Source organism: Panthera onca, chromosome X, assembly GCF_046562875.1.
Source record: "Panthera onca isolate mPanOnc1 chromosome X, mPanOnc1 haplotype 2, whole genome shotgun sequence".
Taxonomy (NCBI): Eukaryota; Metazoa; Chordata; class Mammalia; order Carnivora; family Felidae; genus Panthera; species Panthera onca.
Window position 1 is genome coordinate 114,128,904 of NC_138357.1, and position 12,580 is coordinate 114,141,483.

General features: G+C 45.3%; 1 protein-coding gene across 11 annotated transcripts in view; it reads left to right on the forward strand.

Annotated features, from left to right (window-relative positions):
• The window catches only part of SH3KBP1 (SH3 domain containing kinase binding protein 1), a 332,387-nt gene that overhangs the window by 300,092 nt on the left and 19,715 nt on the right, over positions 1 to 12,580 (forward strand). The gene's annotated exons all lie outside the window — the stretch shown is intronic.

The window sequence follows — 12,580 nt, forward strand, 5'->3', positions numbered from 1 at the left end:
CCCAGGCTCCGTGAGGGGGACAGACTTATCTGGATCTAGAAGGTGAATTCACTGAGACAGAGGCCGAGGCAGGCAGGGGATCCTGTGGGGACTGCCGACACCCGAGCACGGATCAGCCTGGCCGCAGTAGAGGCTCTGTGCTGGCATGGAGGGGGGCTGCCCTGGGGAAGGAGGTCTGGGCGGGATCCAGTTGGACAGGGATGGATTTGTAATTTCATCTGTAGGCAGTGGGTTGACACTGAAGTGGCATGATCAGGTCTAAGCCTTCAGATAATAACTGATGGAGCTCTGTGGGACCAATCCAATGAAGGAAAGACTGCAGTCAAGGAGTCAGGGTATTTGATAGTTTGGGGGGGAGGCAGTTAAGAGAGCCCGAGCCGAGCTGCGCAACAGGATTGTGAAAGAAGGCAAAGATGTGGAAGCAGCAGTGCAAAAGAATTATTGCCAGGCCTCAGTGACAGATTGGATTTGGGAGCAGGGAGGAGGAGAGAATAGTTTGTCAGCTGTGAGGTTGTAGGGTTGGGGGACAAATGACTTGGGTAGAAATAAGCACGTCCGGAGGAGGAACCGGTTTGGGGGGAAATGTGGATTTATTTAAGCGTGTTAACTCTGAGATTTGGTCGGACGTCCCCATGTGGGTGCTGGAGGAGGCGGAAGCTGGAGGGCCGAGGCCGGGGAGGGCCGAGGCTGCAGAGGCCAGCCGGGATTGCGGGTAGAGATTAGGGCCTTCCTGGGGACGGAACACAGAGTGCACAGCGCTGCCTCCGGGCTGGGAAACCTTCCATGATTTCCTTCAGACTCTCTGAGCTTCAGCTTCTTTATTTGTGAAGAAAACTAACATCTCTCCTAGCTTCCTCGCCTTGTCCTCCCGAGTTCTGTAAAATCACTTGGTGGGCTGCATAATGATAGAAATGCTTATCAGTGATGCTGTCGTCTGCTGAGAAGGGATAGTTAAGTCAGGAAGAGGATGTCCTTAGCATGAGAAAAGAGGAAGAGGGACCTAGAGCTTGAAGACCAAACCCCGCACAAAGTCCACATCTAAGGGAAAAGCACATCTGGCAACATCCCGGAGGCCAAGGGAGGAGAGGATTTTAAGCAGAATGTCTTTAGGCCCAAATGCGCAAATGCTCTTGCAGGTGGGTCGGTCAAGGAGAAGAGGACATTGCAGAGGGGCCGGCTCCTTTCAGGGCCGCTTTGTAGCTCTGCTTTTGTAGCATTTGTTCGTTGCTTTGAATCGAGAAGGAAATTATTGGTACCAGAATGTTTTGTTAGTCACTCAAACAATTGAAGCTGTCCAAACGTGGGCTGCAGTGAATAGCCAAATACAGCCCTGAAAGGCATTAGAAATCATCAGTGTTAGCTATAAATAAATCTGTTTCCTCTTAATAAAGCTATAATTTTAAATTATTATAATATTGAATTAGAGAACATGACTTTTTCAGATCTTGCGTGGGCAGCCACCAGCATCTGTCAGCCCATAATAATTTAGAATGAAATCAGTTGGTCCAAAACGAAGTTGTTGATGTCAGTCAGATATTGTGTATCAGACTACACGGCCGTATTTCAAGTAACATAATAGGAAATGTGGATGAGCTCCAATGCAGGCCTGTGCATGAATAGAAATGAAAATTAAATTGTCCACTTTTCTCTTGCTGACGGGAGAGTCTCTGTTCCGATCGAATGGGAGATTATAGGCCGCGAAGTCAAGTGCCCTAACATTTACTTTTATTATGCCGTGTGTGGTAGTTCCCATGGCATGGCAGGAGTTATTATTACACTGTGGTACTGTGGAGATTTTCCGTCTCTTTCCCACTAAAGCACGTAGCAACGGGCCCCCAGGTGGGAAGCAACCTAGGAACTAAGCCATCTAGTTCCAACTAATTGACTTAGAAACAGCCCTTCTCATTTCTCCTCTGTCACTTGCCTTCGTTGACCATTGTTCTCCATTCTGTTTGAATCTCATTACGCTTGTCCCACGTCTATCTCGTCACCCCCTCTTCACATCGGGGAGCTGGGACTTGCCCCCCCGTCTTTTCAGCCCGATCCACAGACACACTTGACGTCGCAGTCCACTTGGGGGCCACGTGTTGCTAGCTTTAAAGCTGATGGACTCAGGACAAGGAACTGGTTTGGAAGGTAGGAGTCCAACTTCCTCTTGTCCTCCGATCCCTCTCGGATGCCTCCTGGCGTGTGGGTCATTTGGACCAGGGAATGCAGAAGCACTTCCCTGCTGACACCCTGGGAATGCTGTTAGGTGCTAGTTGATTTGGGATGCTGGCAAGGTTCTGAAACTGGATTGTGGTGATGGTTACACAACTCCGTAAACTGCCTCAAAATTAAGTTGTATGCTTAACATGGGTGAATTCTATGGGACGCAAATGGTACCTCAACAAAGGTGTTAAAAGCAGCTCTGGCTCCTGTCCAGGGACACGGGTCACACTTGCGTGCCAGTTTATACCAGAGCTGTGTGAGAAGCAATATGCACGTCTCCGGTGTGATGACAAAAAGCAGAAGAGATTGGGCTTAGTAGAGTCACGTGCTTTATACCAAGGAGGTGAAACATCTGGAGCTTCGGGTGGATGGATCTTGAACCTAGTCAGTCCCCTGAGCAGTTTCGGTGTCCTCCCCACACTTTGGGATGCTCGGCGTTGACTCCCGTTCATTCAGGAGAGGCTGTATGCTGGACATCTCCGTGCAGTGCTCCCCACCTCTCACCTAAGACTCTTAGGGCTCACAGCCTAGGTTTGCGCTGAGCAAACGCAGTCAAGCTGGCAGTCAGCACGGGTTTCAAAATCATTTCACAGTCTTACAGGAGGTGGCCTGATGGCAAAGCCTTGTCCTTCTCGGCACTTCCAAGAGTCCGGTCCCAGATGTAAACTGAGGATGTCTGCTGACAGATGTTCACAGTTATAAACATAAGGCCACACCCAAACCCAGGCGCTTGCCTGTGCCTATTCAGCCCCCATCAGGGCAGTCCTGGCCTTTGGTAGTCTGTCGGGTTGGCTGCGTTCATGCTTCGTTTTGAGGCGTTCCACAAATCTCTTTTTTTCCCTGTTTTTTTTTAATTTAAACTTCAGTTAACATACAGCACAATGTTGGCTTCAGGAGTAGAATTCAGTGATTTATCACTTACATACAACACCCGGTGCTCATCCTTAATACCCATTACCTAGTTAGCCCATCATCCTACTCACCTCCCTCCATCAAACCTCAGTTCTCTATTGTTAAGAGGCTCTTGTGGTATGTTTCCCTCTCTCCTCTGCCTGCCGTGCGTTCATCTGCTTTGTTTCTTAAATTCCACAAACCTCTTTTACTCCATCACATCCAAGAAACACAAAAGCGATAAACATTCACAGTGCCAGGAGAAGGCTCATGAATGCTATAGAAACAGGTGGAGGTTAAACAAATCAAAGCGGGGGGATGATGATAAATTGTGGCTTAACTTCATGGGAGTGACGTGTTTTGTGGTGTGAATGATTCTAAAACACAGAGTGAGAAAGCAGTGCCTTCCTGCCCGAGCCACGTACAGCCATCGGCCCGCAGCAGGGAAAGTAACTGATGGGTGAGATGAGCAGAGGGACGTTTGGGTGCTTAACAAGCGTGTTCAAATGACTCTTGGCTTGGAGAGGGTCACAGTGCTGCTACCTGTGTGACCTGTGACCAGCCCCAGAAGCTCACCTGTGCACAGAGGCAGCATGAACAGCCCTGGTATTTTGGTCGCTTTCCTCCATCTTCAGGGCCCCTGCGGCCTTCCTTCACCCCGATGGCTTGAGTGTCTCCACTTTTGTGACATGCGGAGACTATTTGCAGGTTTAAGAATGCAAATGCAGAGGGGCACCCATGGGTCCAAAGTAGTCTATACTCAGCAAAGAGACTCACACACTAACATTTGCCACTTCCGCAGTGTGCTCAACTGAGGCCTCTGTGCTGTGAGTGAATGTGGAAGCAAGAAGGAACAGGTGACGTCCAGTCTCAGATTGCACATGGCATTTATTTGGCCTGCAGTGCCCTCCTCCCGCGGGCCATGGGCTCACAGATTGGCAGAGCCTGGTTATGGCTTCCGTTCGACTTGTAAATATCCGGAGGGATATGCGACCTGCCGGAAAACCAGGTTCAAGTACCCCTTACGCTAGAAGCATTAGAGACAAACTACACCTTATTAAGGAGGAAAGTTGAGTTCTCACACTCCTTCTCTTCGCCATAGGTCCTTGTTAAGGCATGATGTGGACATCTCAGCCCACTTGGCCTCCCACTACCTTGGATTCATTAAATGAGAAAAGTGATGAGTGCTTCGGGGTGAGGTTGTGGGCCCTGTTAGAGGGTAATCGGATCTGGTGGTGACAAGCTAAGGATGAGGTGTCAGTGAACAGGGAGCCCTGATTTAGAGCCGGAGGAGCCTCTTTATTTAGCTTTGCGGTGACCTGCAGCCGCGCTCCCCACCTCCCCAGGCCTGAGTCATCTCTCCCTGAGGTTGTTCATATTTTGGAATTCAGACTCACACACACAGAAAAGGCTTTTAATTCGAGGGACTGCTGACTTTTATTTTACTAATTAAGGACATTTTAAAAAGCAAATGCCATCATCGCCTGGTAGAAATAATCTCTGAGTTTAAAAATTGGATAAATTTAGCTTCCTGGGAGACTCACAATGTTGACCTTCTTTTTGTTGGCACCTTATAGACCGGCGATAGCCTTGTCATGGGTGGGCACCGCCTCCTGGGCGCCTTCTGAAAATCCCAAATCCAGCACATATGTGCAGAGAAGAGGGTCAGGGGAGAGGAGAAATGTCGAGGGCAAACGGAAGACTGCAGAAAGAGGCAGGTGTTGAAGCGTGGGTGAAAACTCACTGGCTCAGAAATGTACGATTAGCAGATTAATTTTTTTATAGAGATACCGTTACTTGTGATTTTTTTTTTTAATCACTCATGGAATTTTTTAAAATAAAAGGGCACTTTAAATGCTTTGTGCCTCTCTCCTCTTCCTTCCCCCAAGGCTGGAGAAAGGGGGCCTCCAGTTCTAGAGGGACGCCTGTCTCTCCCACTATGGTAAGAGGATCCCTGTGTTTCGGATGGGTCTTTTCTTTCCTCTTCGAGTTTTTTACTCGGCGCTTAATTTTAGATTCCGTGTAACTCCAGGCATTCGGATGTTATTTCACACACAAAATGTTTCCTTTATGAGTGTCGAGAGCTCTTTTCTCTAAGTAAGGTGCCGTTGAATAAGATGAAACGCCCTGTTCCTCTGCTTCCTAAAAGGAAACGTGCCCTCTGAACGCACGCCCCATTGCAACAGGCCCTCTGGCCTTTGGGTCCTGAGGTTTGGGTGGTTGTTGTGTGTTTTTTTTTTTTAATTTTTATTTGGGTGTAGTTAACACAATATTACATTAGCTTCAGGTGTGGATCCCGTTTCCATCTTTAAACCAGGGGCTTGGAGGAAATGATCAAAGGGGCCCCGTTCGGTCTCACAGGCTTGTCTCTCTGGCTCCATTTCTTTTAGCTGAGTTTTTGGGACATAGAGAAAGAAAACTGCTCCTTTGGTAACCTCTGAATCGTCCCTAAGATTGAATGGCTTGTTCTTCTGGGGCACCTGGGTAGCTCAGTCGGTTAAGTGTCCAGCTCTTGATTTGGGCTCAGATCATGATCTCCCAGTTTGTGGGATCGAGCCCCGCATCAGCCAGCGAGGAGCCTGCTTGGGATTCTCTCTCCTCCTCTCTCTCTGCCCCTCCCCCACTTGCATTTTCTCTCTAAATAAATAAATAAATAAATAAAATAGCTTATTCTTTAATTTGTCTCTTTACCACAATTCCTTCCATTCTATTTGTTCCTTTAACCTAGAATTGCTGATTTGGCCCTTTCTGAGGTCTAACCTAGGGTTTTCTTTGGCCTGAAGATTTTTGCTTATAAAAGATTTGCTGGCCAAGTAGAAGTTTAAGTAATTAACAATTGTGGGCATAACAGTTACGGCATTACTTTTTATAAAGGTTTTAAAAGTATTCACTTCTTAAAAACGCATCATGATTTTTGTCACCCAGATCTTACAGGAAAATGTAAATGGGGGTAGGGTGTTTGCCATCCCAAATAAGTTTGAGTCACAGAGTCAAGCCTTATGTAGAGACGAGGTAATCGCACAGAGTTACTGAGGAAAGCGTGGGGTGTGTCCGAGAAATCAAGGGTTCTCAGCTAGGCACACTTGGATTTGGATTCTAGCTCCTCTCTCCTCTTCTTCCTGACAGGGTTAGTAAAGCCCACCTGCCTCAGAGGGTTGTTGTACCATCGAGACCTAGTGGTGTGGAGTGGCGGACACAAAACAGGCGCTGTTTCAGGGGTAGGTGGTGTAGCGGTAGTTCAGAGAGCGGCAAAGAACGAGGCCTCGACCTGCGTTCTCACCATGACTGCTGCTATTAGAAAGGAGGAAAGTTCTTGAACCCATAACGTAGATCAGCTGACTGAAATTTCCATAGCCGCATCTGAAATCACTTCATACATGATCCACTCGGTTGTATTTTTATTTTCAAGAGCTCTCCCCACCCCCAATTGCAAAGGGAATAGGTACTTAAAAAAAGGGGGGCGGGGAAGAACGCAGGAAGTTAGAAAGTGAAAGTCACCTTTGTGTCTCAGCCTCTCTTTGAGATGACCACTCTTAATTTGTTGTACACGCTTTTGGAAGTCTTTCCATTAATGGGTAGATGGACGGACTTTTTCAAACGTGAGCATGTTGTATGTGCTGTTCTGGTCTACAGTTGTTTTTTTGTAACAAATAATGTATGTTTGATATCTCACCACAGAAGTCACATAGGTCAACCATAGACTTTTAACAGCGATGTGATATTCCATGGTATGATTCTACCATAGCCAGTTCAGCCAGAGCAGTGCTGCAAAGAGCAGCCTAGGACAGTGATCTATAGACAGGGCTCGCTGCACCTTGGGAGGCCACGGAGACTCCTGGGCCTCCCAGGAGGCGATGGATAGTGTCTCATTTCATAGGTGCTCTTTCTTCAAACTCCTCTCCTAGGAGCCCCGCTGGATGCTGCTCCTCCCTCTCTTCCCCCTTCCCCAGTCACCTGCTCCCACCTTACACAGCCTAGCCAATCTCTTGCCCACTCCGTGGGTGTACAACCCCTGGTGCTGACTGAGAGACACTTCCAAGATGGGTGTCGGACTTGAGAAATTGAGTGACTTCATTGACCGGACAAAAAATCCATTGACAAGTTGGTTGGTTTCTAATTCTTTGTGTCAACAAAATTGAAGGAGGCACCCACTGAGTTGTTCACTGATAGATTGTTAAAAATAGTTCTTGGTGATGCTAGACCACCGTCTGATTTTTGCCACATACCTTGGAAAGAGTTCAAAGAATTGAGGGACATGGTGATAACAAAATTCTTTCCGTTCCCATATACTTCTGTTTGTGGGAACAGAGTTTTTTGGCACTTAGGTCTATAAAATAAAAGATAGGAATAGAATCGATACCAAACCATGTCATTCTTATGGTAAGTTATAATCATGCACATGTGCATGAAGTTATCTGGGGGGAAAGCCCGATAAGATTCTACTCTTTTATGCTCACAGATTATTAAAATGTGTGGCATGTGTGCTTACATGTGTTTTGATCATTTGCTACTAATAATTGTCATGGTAACTCCTTCCAGGAGAAAAATAATTTTTCCCCTTAGAACCTTATGATTTCAGGAAATTCAGAAATCATAAATTTCAATTTGTATACGTGTTTTTATAACAAAAAGATAATTAACAGAAGGCAAAGTTAACAAAATCGTAAAACTAGGTTACATTAGAGTAAAACCCAGCATTATGATGGAAATATGAATTCAGAGAGGGAAAAGGGTGGTGCAGACTTTCCAAGTGTTAAAGAAAAGCTTAGTCCTGATTTTTTTTTTAATTTTTTTTCAATGTTTATTTATTTTTGAGAGGGAGAGACAGAGCACGAGTCGGGGAGGAACAGAGAGAGAGGTGGACACAGAATCCAAAGCAGGCTCCAGGCTCTGAGCTGTCAGCACAAAGCTGGACACGGGGCTCAAACTCATGAACTGTGAGATCTTGACCTGAGCCAAAGTCGGACGCTTAACCGACTGAGCCACCCAGGCGCCCCAGCTTATTCCTGATTTTTTAATACGGACGGCAATGTTTGTTAGGTTACTGTGGCATTCAAATAGATGTTGAATGTGTTTAAGAGAGTAATATAATAGTCACATTTTAAAATATCAATATTGAGAATATAGCAGAAATGATATCTTTTGTGACAATAACTTACGAAAAATTTTAGATGTCACCTTAAGATGTGTAAAGGAGCACGTGGGTTTTCAAAATTATTTTAGGAGACACTCTGGAAAAACAGCTTTAAGACCACTGGCCTTATAAATATATCGTTCTAGGCTTACATAAACATTTCTCTGGATCCGTTTCTAGAAGTGAAATATCTGAAAGTGTATGCATTTACATTTCATGATAGGTATTAACAAATGGCATTACAAAAAGGCTCTGCCAATTTACATTCCTGTAATAATAGCATAACCACTATTTCCAGTAAATACATTATTTACTAAATCATTTGGCATAACACTTTCGGGTCTGTAGTAAGCAACTTTTAAAGGAATGCAAGTGTGAAAAGTTACTTTCCCCATTTGACGTTGCCTGTTATCAATCCCCATGAAGCATTCTACCTCTCTTTGGTGCTAGACTTCAGTAAGGCATGCCTCCCACTTCCCGTACCCCTTCTCCAGATCTAAATTAGGTCCCCATGCTATCATTGCTAATTTCATCTTTTACCTTTCTTTCATAGTAGCTAGCAAAATGTATAATTATATATAATATATATATACTGATATATATATGTAATACATATATGTACTTATAAGTATATATATTAATATTATATTATTATATATTATATTACATTATATATTATATATAATACATATTATATATAATATATATAATTTATATATAAGTCCATTTCTTTTGGAGGCTCTAAGCTCCGTGAGGCAGGGGCCATGGCTATTTTGTTCACCGCCCCCCCCCCCCCGATCCCCCGGTGCCTGGCCCAGAGCCTGGATTGTAGTACTCACTTAGTAAATATGTATGGAAGGAATGGACTAAGCAGACATGAGAAGAAATACCATGATGCAGGGTCTGGTAGAGATCTTCATTGCTGCAAGTCGCATGTAGCTATTTAAATTTAATTTATTTTAAATAATCACACTTAGCCGTATGACTGTGCTAGGTAGCCACATGAGGCTAGTGGCTACCATATTGGACGGTACAGATATAGCAGGTTTCCGTCATCACAGCAAGTTTGATGGGTAGTGCTGACAAAGTGATGCCACTTTCATTCTCATTGAGATAGCTCTGCCTGGCACACAGTAGATACTTAATAAATATTCGATTAAGTGAAGGAGCAAGTAAACTCTATCTTCCTCTCTTATTCTTCAGCTATAAGTTCCCATGTGAAAGTTATTTTGTACTGAATAGCTAAAAAGCCTGGTTTACCTTGCCTAACACCTTACATTTCTTGCCAGAGATTCCCTGAAGGAAGCCAGTTCCTTTTTCTGTCCATTTAAAAACACGTTGGAATAAACCGGAACAAAGACAGCTTGTCATCAGAGCATAAATGGGTTTCTTCACACACACCAGATGACATTCTGAGTGTCTTTTCTTATTCTTGATATAGAAACAGTTCGGAGAGTTCACTGTGGGATACGTGAGACGTAAGGTGAAATGTTCTTGGTGTCTGTTCAGTGGTCTGTAGTGGAAAGAATTCCACAGACATGAATCTGGTTGTCGGCCCTGTCACTTTCCGGTTGTGACCTTGACCAAGTTGTCTAACCTCTGACCCTCTATCTCCCTTTATGGAGAAGAGCAGCCTACACAGCATGGGTTTTGTGTTAAATGAGTGTGCGTGTGTGAAGGGGGGAGTCGTAGGTGGGCAAACAGTAGCGCAAACCTGTTTAGCTCAGTACTTGTGTCTTACAGACTCCACCCCCGGATTATAAATGAAAATGCAGCAGCTAATATGCTCTATCCGTCCACATTTTGGAGGACTTATTTTCCCATAAAATCTAATCGTTGGTCAAATGAGAATTTTTCAGTCAGTGATGCAGCTAACGCAGGTGTTCGTTTGACCCCTCATAATGGGCTCATCTCTGTAGTCGGCACAGATTTTCCACACCGGTCACATGATTTACATGCAGGGTAAGACTTCCTGTCCAGACTGCCTGGAGATGCTTCTTCACTGTGGAGAAGGCACCAACAGCCCTGTGGGTTTAGAGTTCTCTCATTTAAAAAGAAAAAAAAAAAAAAAAACCACGTGTGTGCTTTTTTATAAATTTAGCCTTGCTCTTAGATCTCTGTTCCCAAATCCCATAGCTCCATCAATGATATATGAAAACAAAATTCTACCTGCGTGATTTGAAAGAGTTTTCATACAATTTCCCATTTATAAAAGAACAATTCTACAAAGCTTATAGCTCAGATAATTCTCCCCTTTTTTTTCTGGTGGAAAAACTGAAGCCCAGAAAGGTTGTTTGTTCATTTATTCAATAATCATCGATTGCACACACACTGCAAGCCAGAAATGATGTCACACTGGGGCAAAACAGAGAGAAAAGGCATAGGCTCTTTCCTGGCTGTTGGGGAGAGAGATAAGTCAGCAAGGAATGTCAGGGTGCTAAATGCTGAGATCAGAGTGGTGGATGAGTAGGGGAACATCCAAGCCAGGCTTTGGGGTGCAGTCTGGCTTCTTGGAAGAGGTCTTCATCCCTAAGCCAAGTCTCGATAGCCCCAGGCGTGAGGAAGGGAGGGAAGGGAAAGGAAGGAAAGAAAGTCATGCAAGGGACAGAGACAGAGGTTGTCACCAGCCATACCACCAGGGCCTTGGCCATGCTAAGTCACCAGGATTTCCTGGGAACTTGGGAAGGATTTGAAGCAGAGAATGGGGACATACTCAGAGCTTCGTGTCACACGTCTCTCTGGGGGAAGCCCATGGAGTGGTACTGGATTGGGAGGGAGAAAGCCATTACAGTCCTGCTGGGCCTGTGGTCCACAAGGAGCCCCGCCAGCCGTGATGATCCTTGACAGTGACATGGAGGAGAAGGGACGGCTTCCAGAGATACCGGGAGGTAGTGACATTGCCACGCTTCAACTGTAGGAAACTTCCACTCTAGGGCTCCTTCGCAAGTCCAGAGCAGTGAGCTCCGATGAATAAATAGCCATTTAAGAGTTTGCAGACGGTTGCTTTGGTGACAGCTGGCCTGTCTCAGACTTTTAACTGTTTCTCTCCTGTGGTGTCAGTGGACGCATTTTGGGTCACCTGTGGTCACTGGTACAATCCCTCCCATCCATGGAAAATAAGGCCGCATTTTCTAATTGAACTAAATAGGGTATGACTGAAATTGATGGAAAATGGGCAACTATGTGTGCCATGGAGAGTCAAGGGCCCTTTCCAGGCTGGATCCGTGTCCAACATAAATGATCCCCGTATGTCTGCAGAGGGCTCGTCTTTCAAGTATGAGAAAAGCCAAGAACCTCTCATCCTTCTGAAACTAACTTTTAAAAAATACCCAACATTTGCCAGTTCAATAGTTTTGGATTGGCTTATGAGCATTAAAACCATTTCTTACTAAGAGGAAAAATTCCTAGCCAGGCTGAGAAAGCTTATATCAAGTTTCAGCCTGATTCATTTCAAAAACCATCGTGAAAATTGGGACATTTTCTTCACACCACAATGAGTTAGTCATGGAAACTCTGCCTTAATGTCAGCTACCATAGCCACAGTCACGAGAGCATGCTTTGTGCCCCTGAAAGTTTAGGTTACAGTACTGAAGAGTTTCCCCCTCCACTGGCAGAAAGCAGAAGTGTGTCGCAGTGTGGGCTCCGTGCTTTCCTTTTCAGCAAGCGGCCTCCTACTTGGTGTGTCTTTTTCTTTCTGGAAGTTGACTTTTGCTATTGTTTCCCGAAAAGTGCTTTTTATCATCTTAAAGTATAGGAAGTTAAACATAGCTGAATATGCATGAAGAGGTTAAAAAGAGTGGCTCCCCCCGCAGGATTCCGGCCATCCTCTTACTCTTGAGTGACAAGGATGAGGCAGTCTTCTCGGCCATCTGTCATTCTGTTGAGTTGACGCTGGCTAAGTGTGGCCAGGCTTCAACGTGTACGGGTGTTTGGAGCGTAGACTTCAGCCAGTAAAACAAAATGGGCCAGCCAAGCTTCCCCTGCAGCCACGGCACAGAGCGTTGCCCTCCACCCTCGAGCTGCCGCCTCACGTCCTGTTAGTAGAAACCTCTGTAAGCTACACTCCTGGAAATAGAGTTTTTCTTGGGATGGTTTAGTCATTTGTTGGCGAGTTCGTTTGTTCGCTTGTTCTTTCATTCACAGGATATTAAGCACGATTTTCCCGGGAACATGCTAGACTTTGAGAGGACAAAGACGAGTTCCTGTCCTCCTGGGGCTCACGGCCGAAGCGCGTGAGATTCACACCACACCTCTGAATCGTTTTGAAAGTGTGATCCATTACAGACAAGCTCATGTGTTGTCGAACCCTCAACTCCCGGGTGGATTTAATTATTTTAGTGGCCC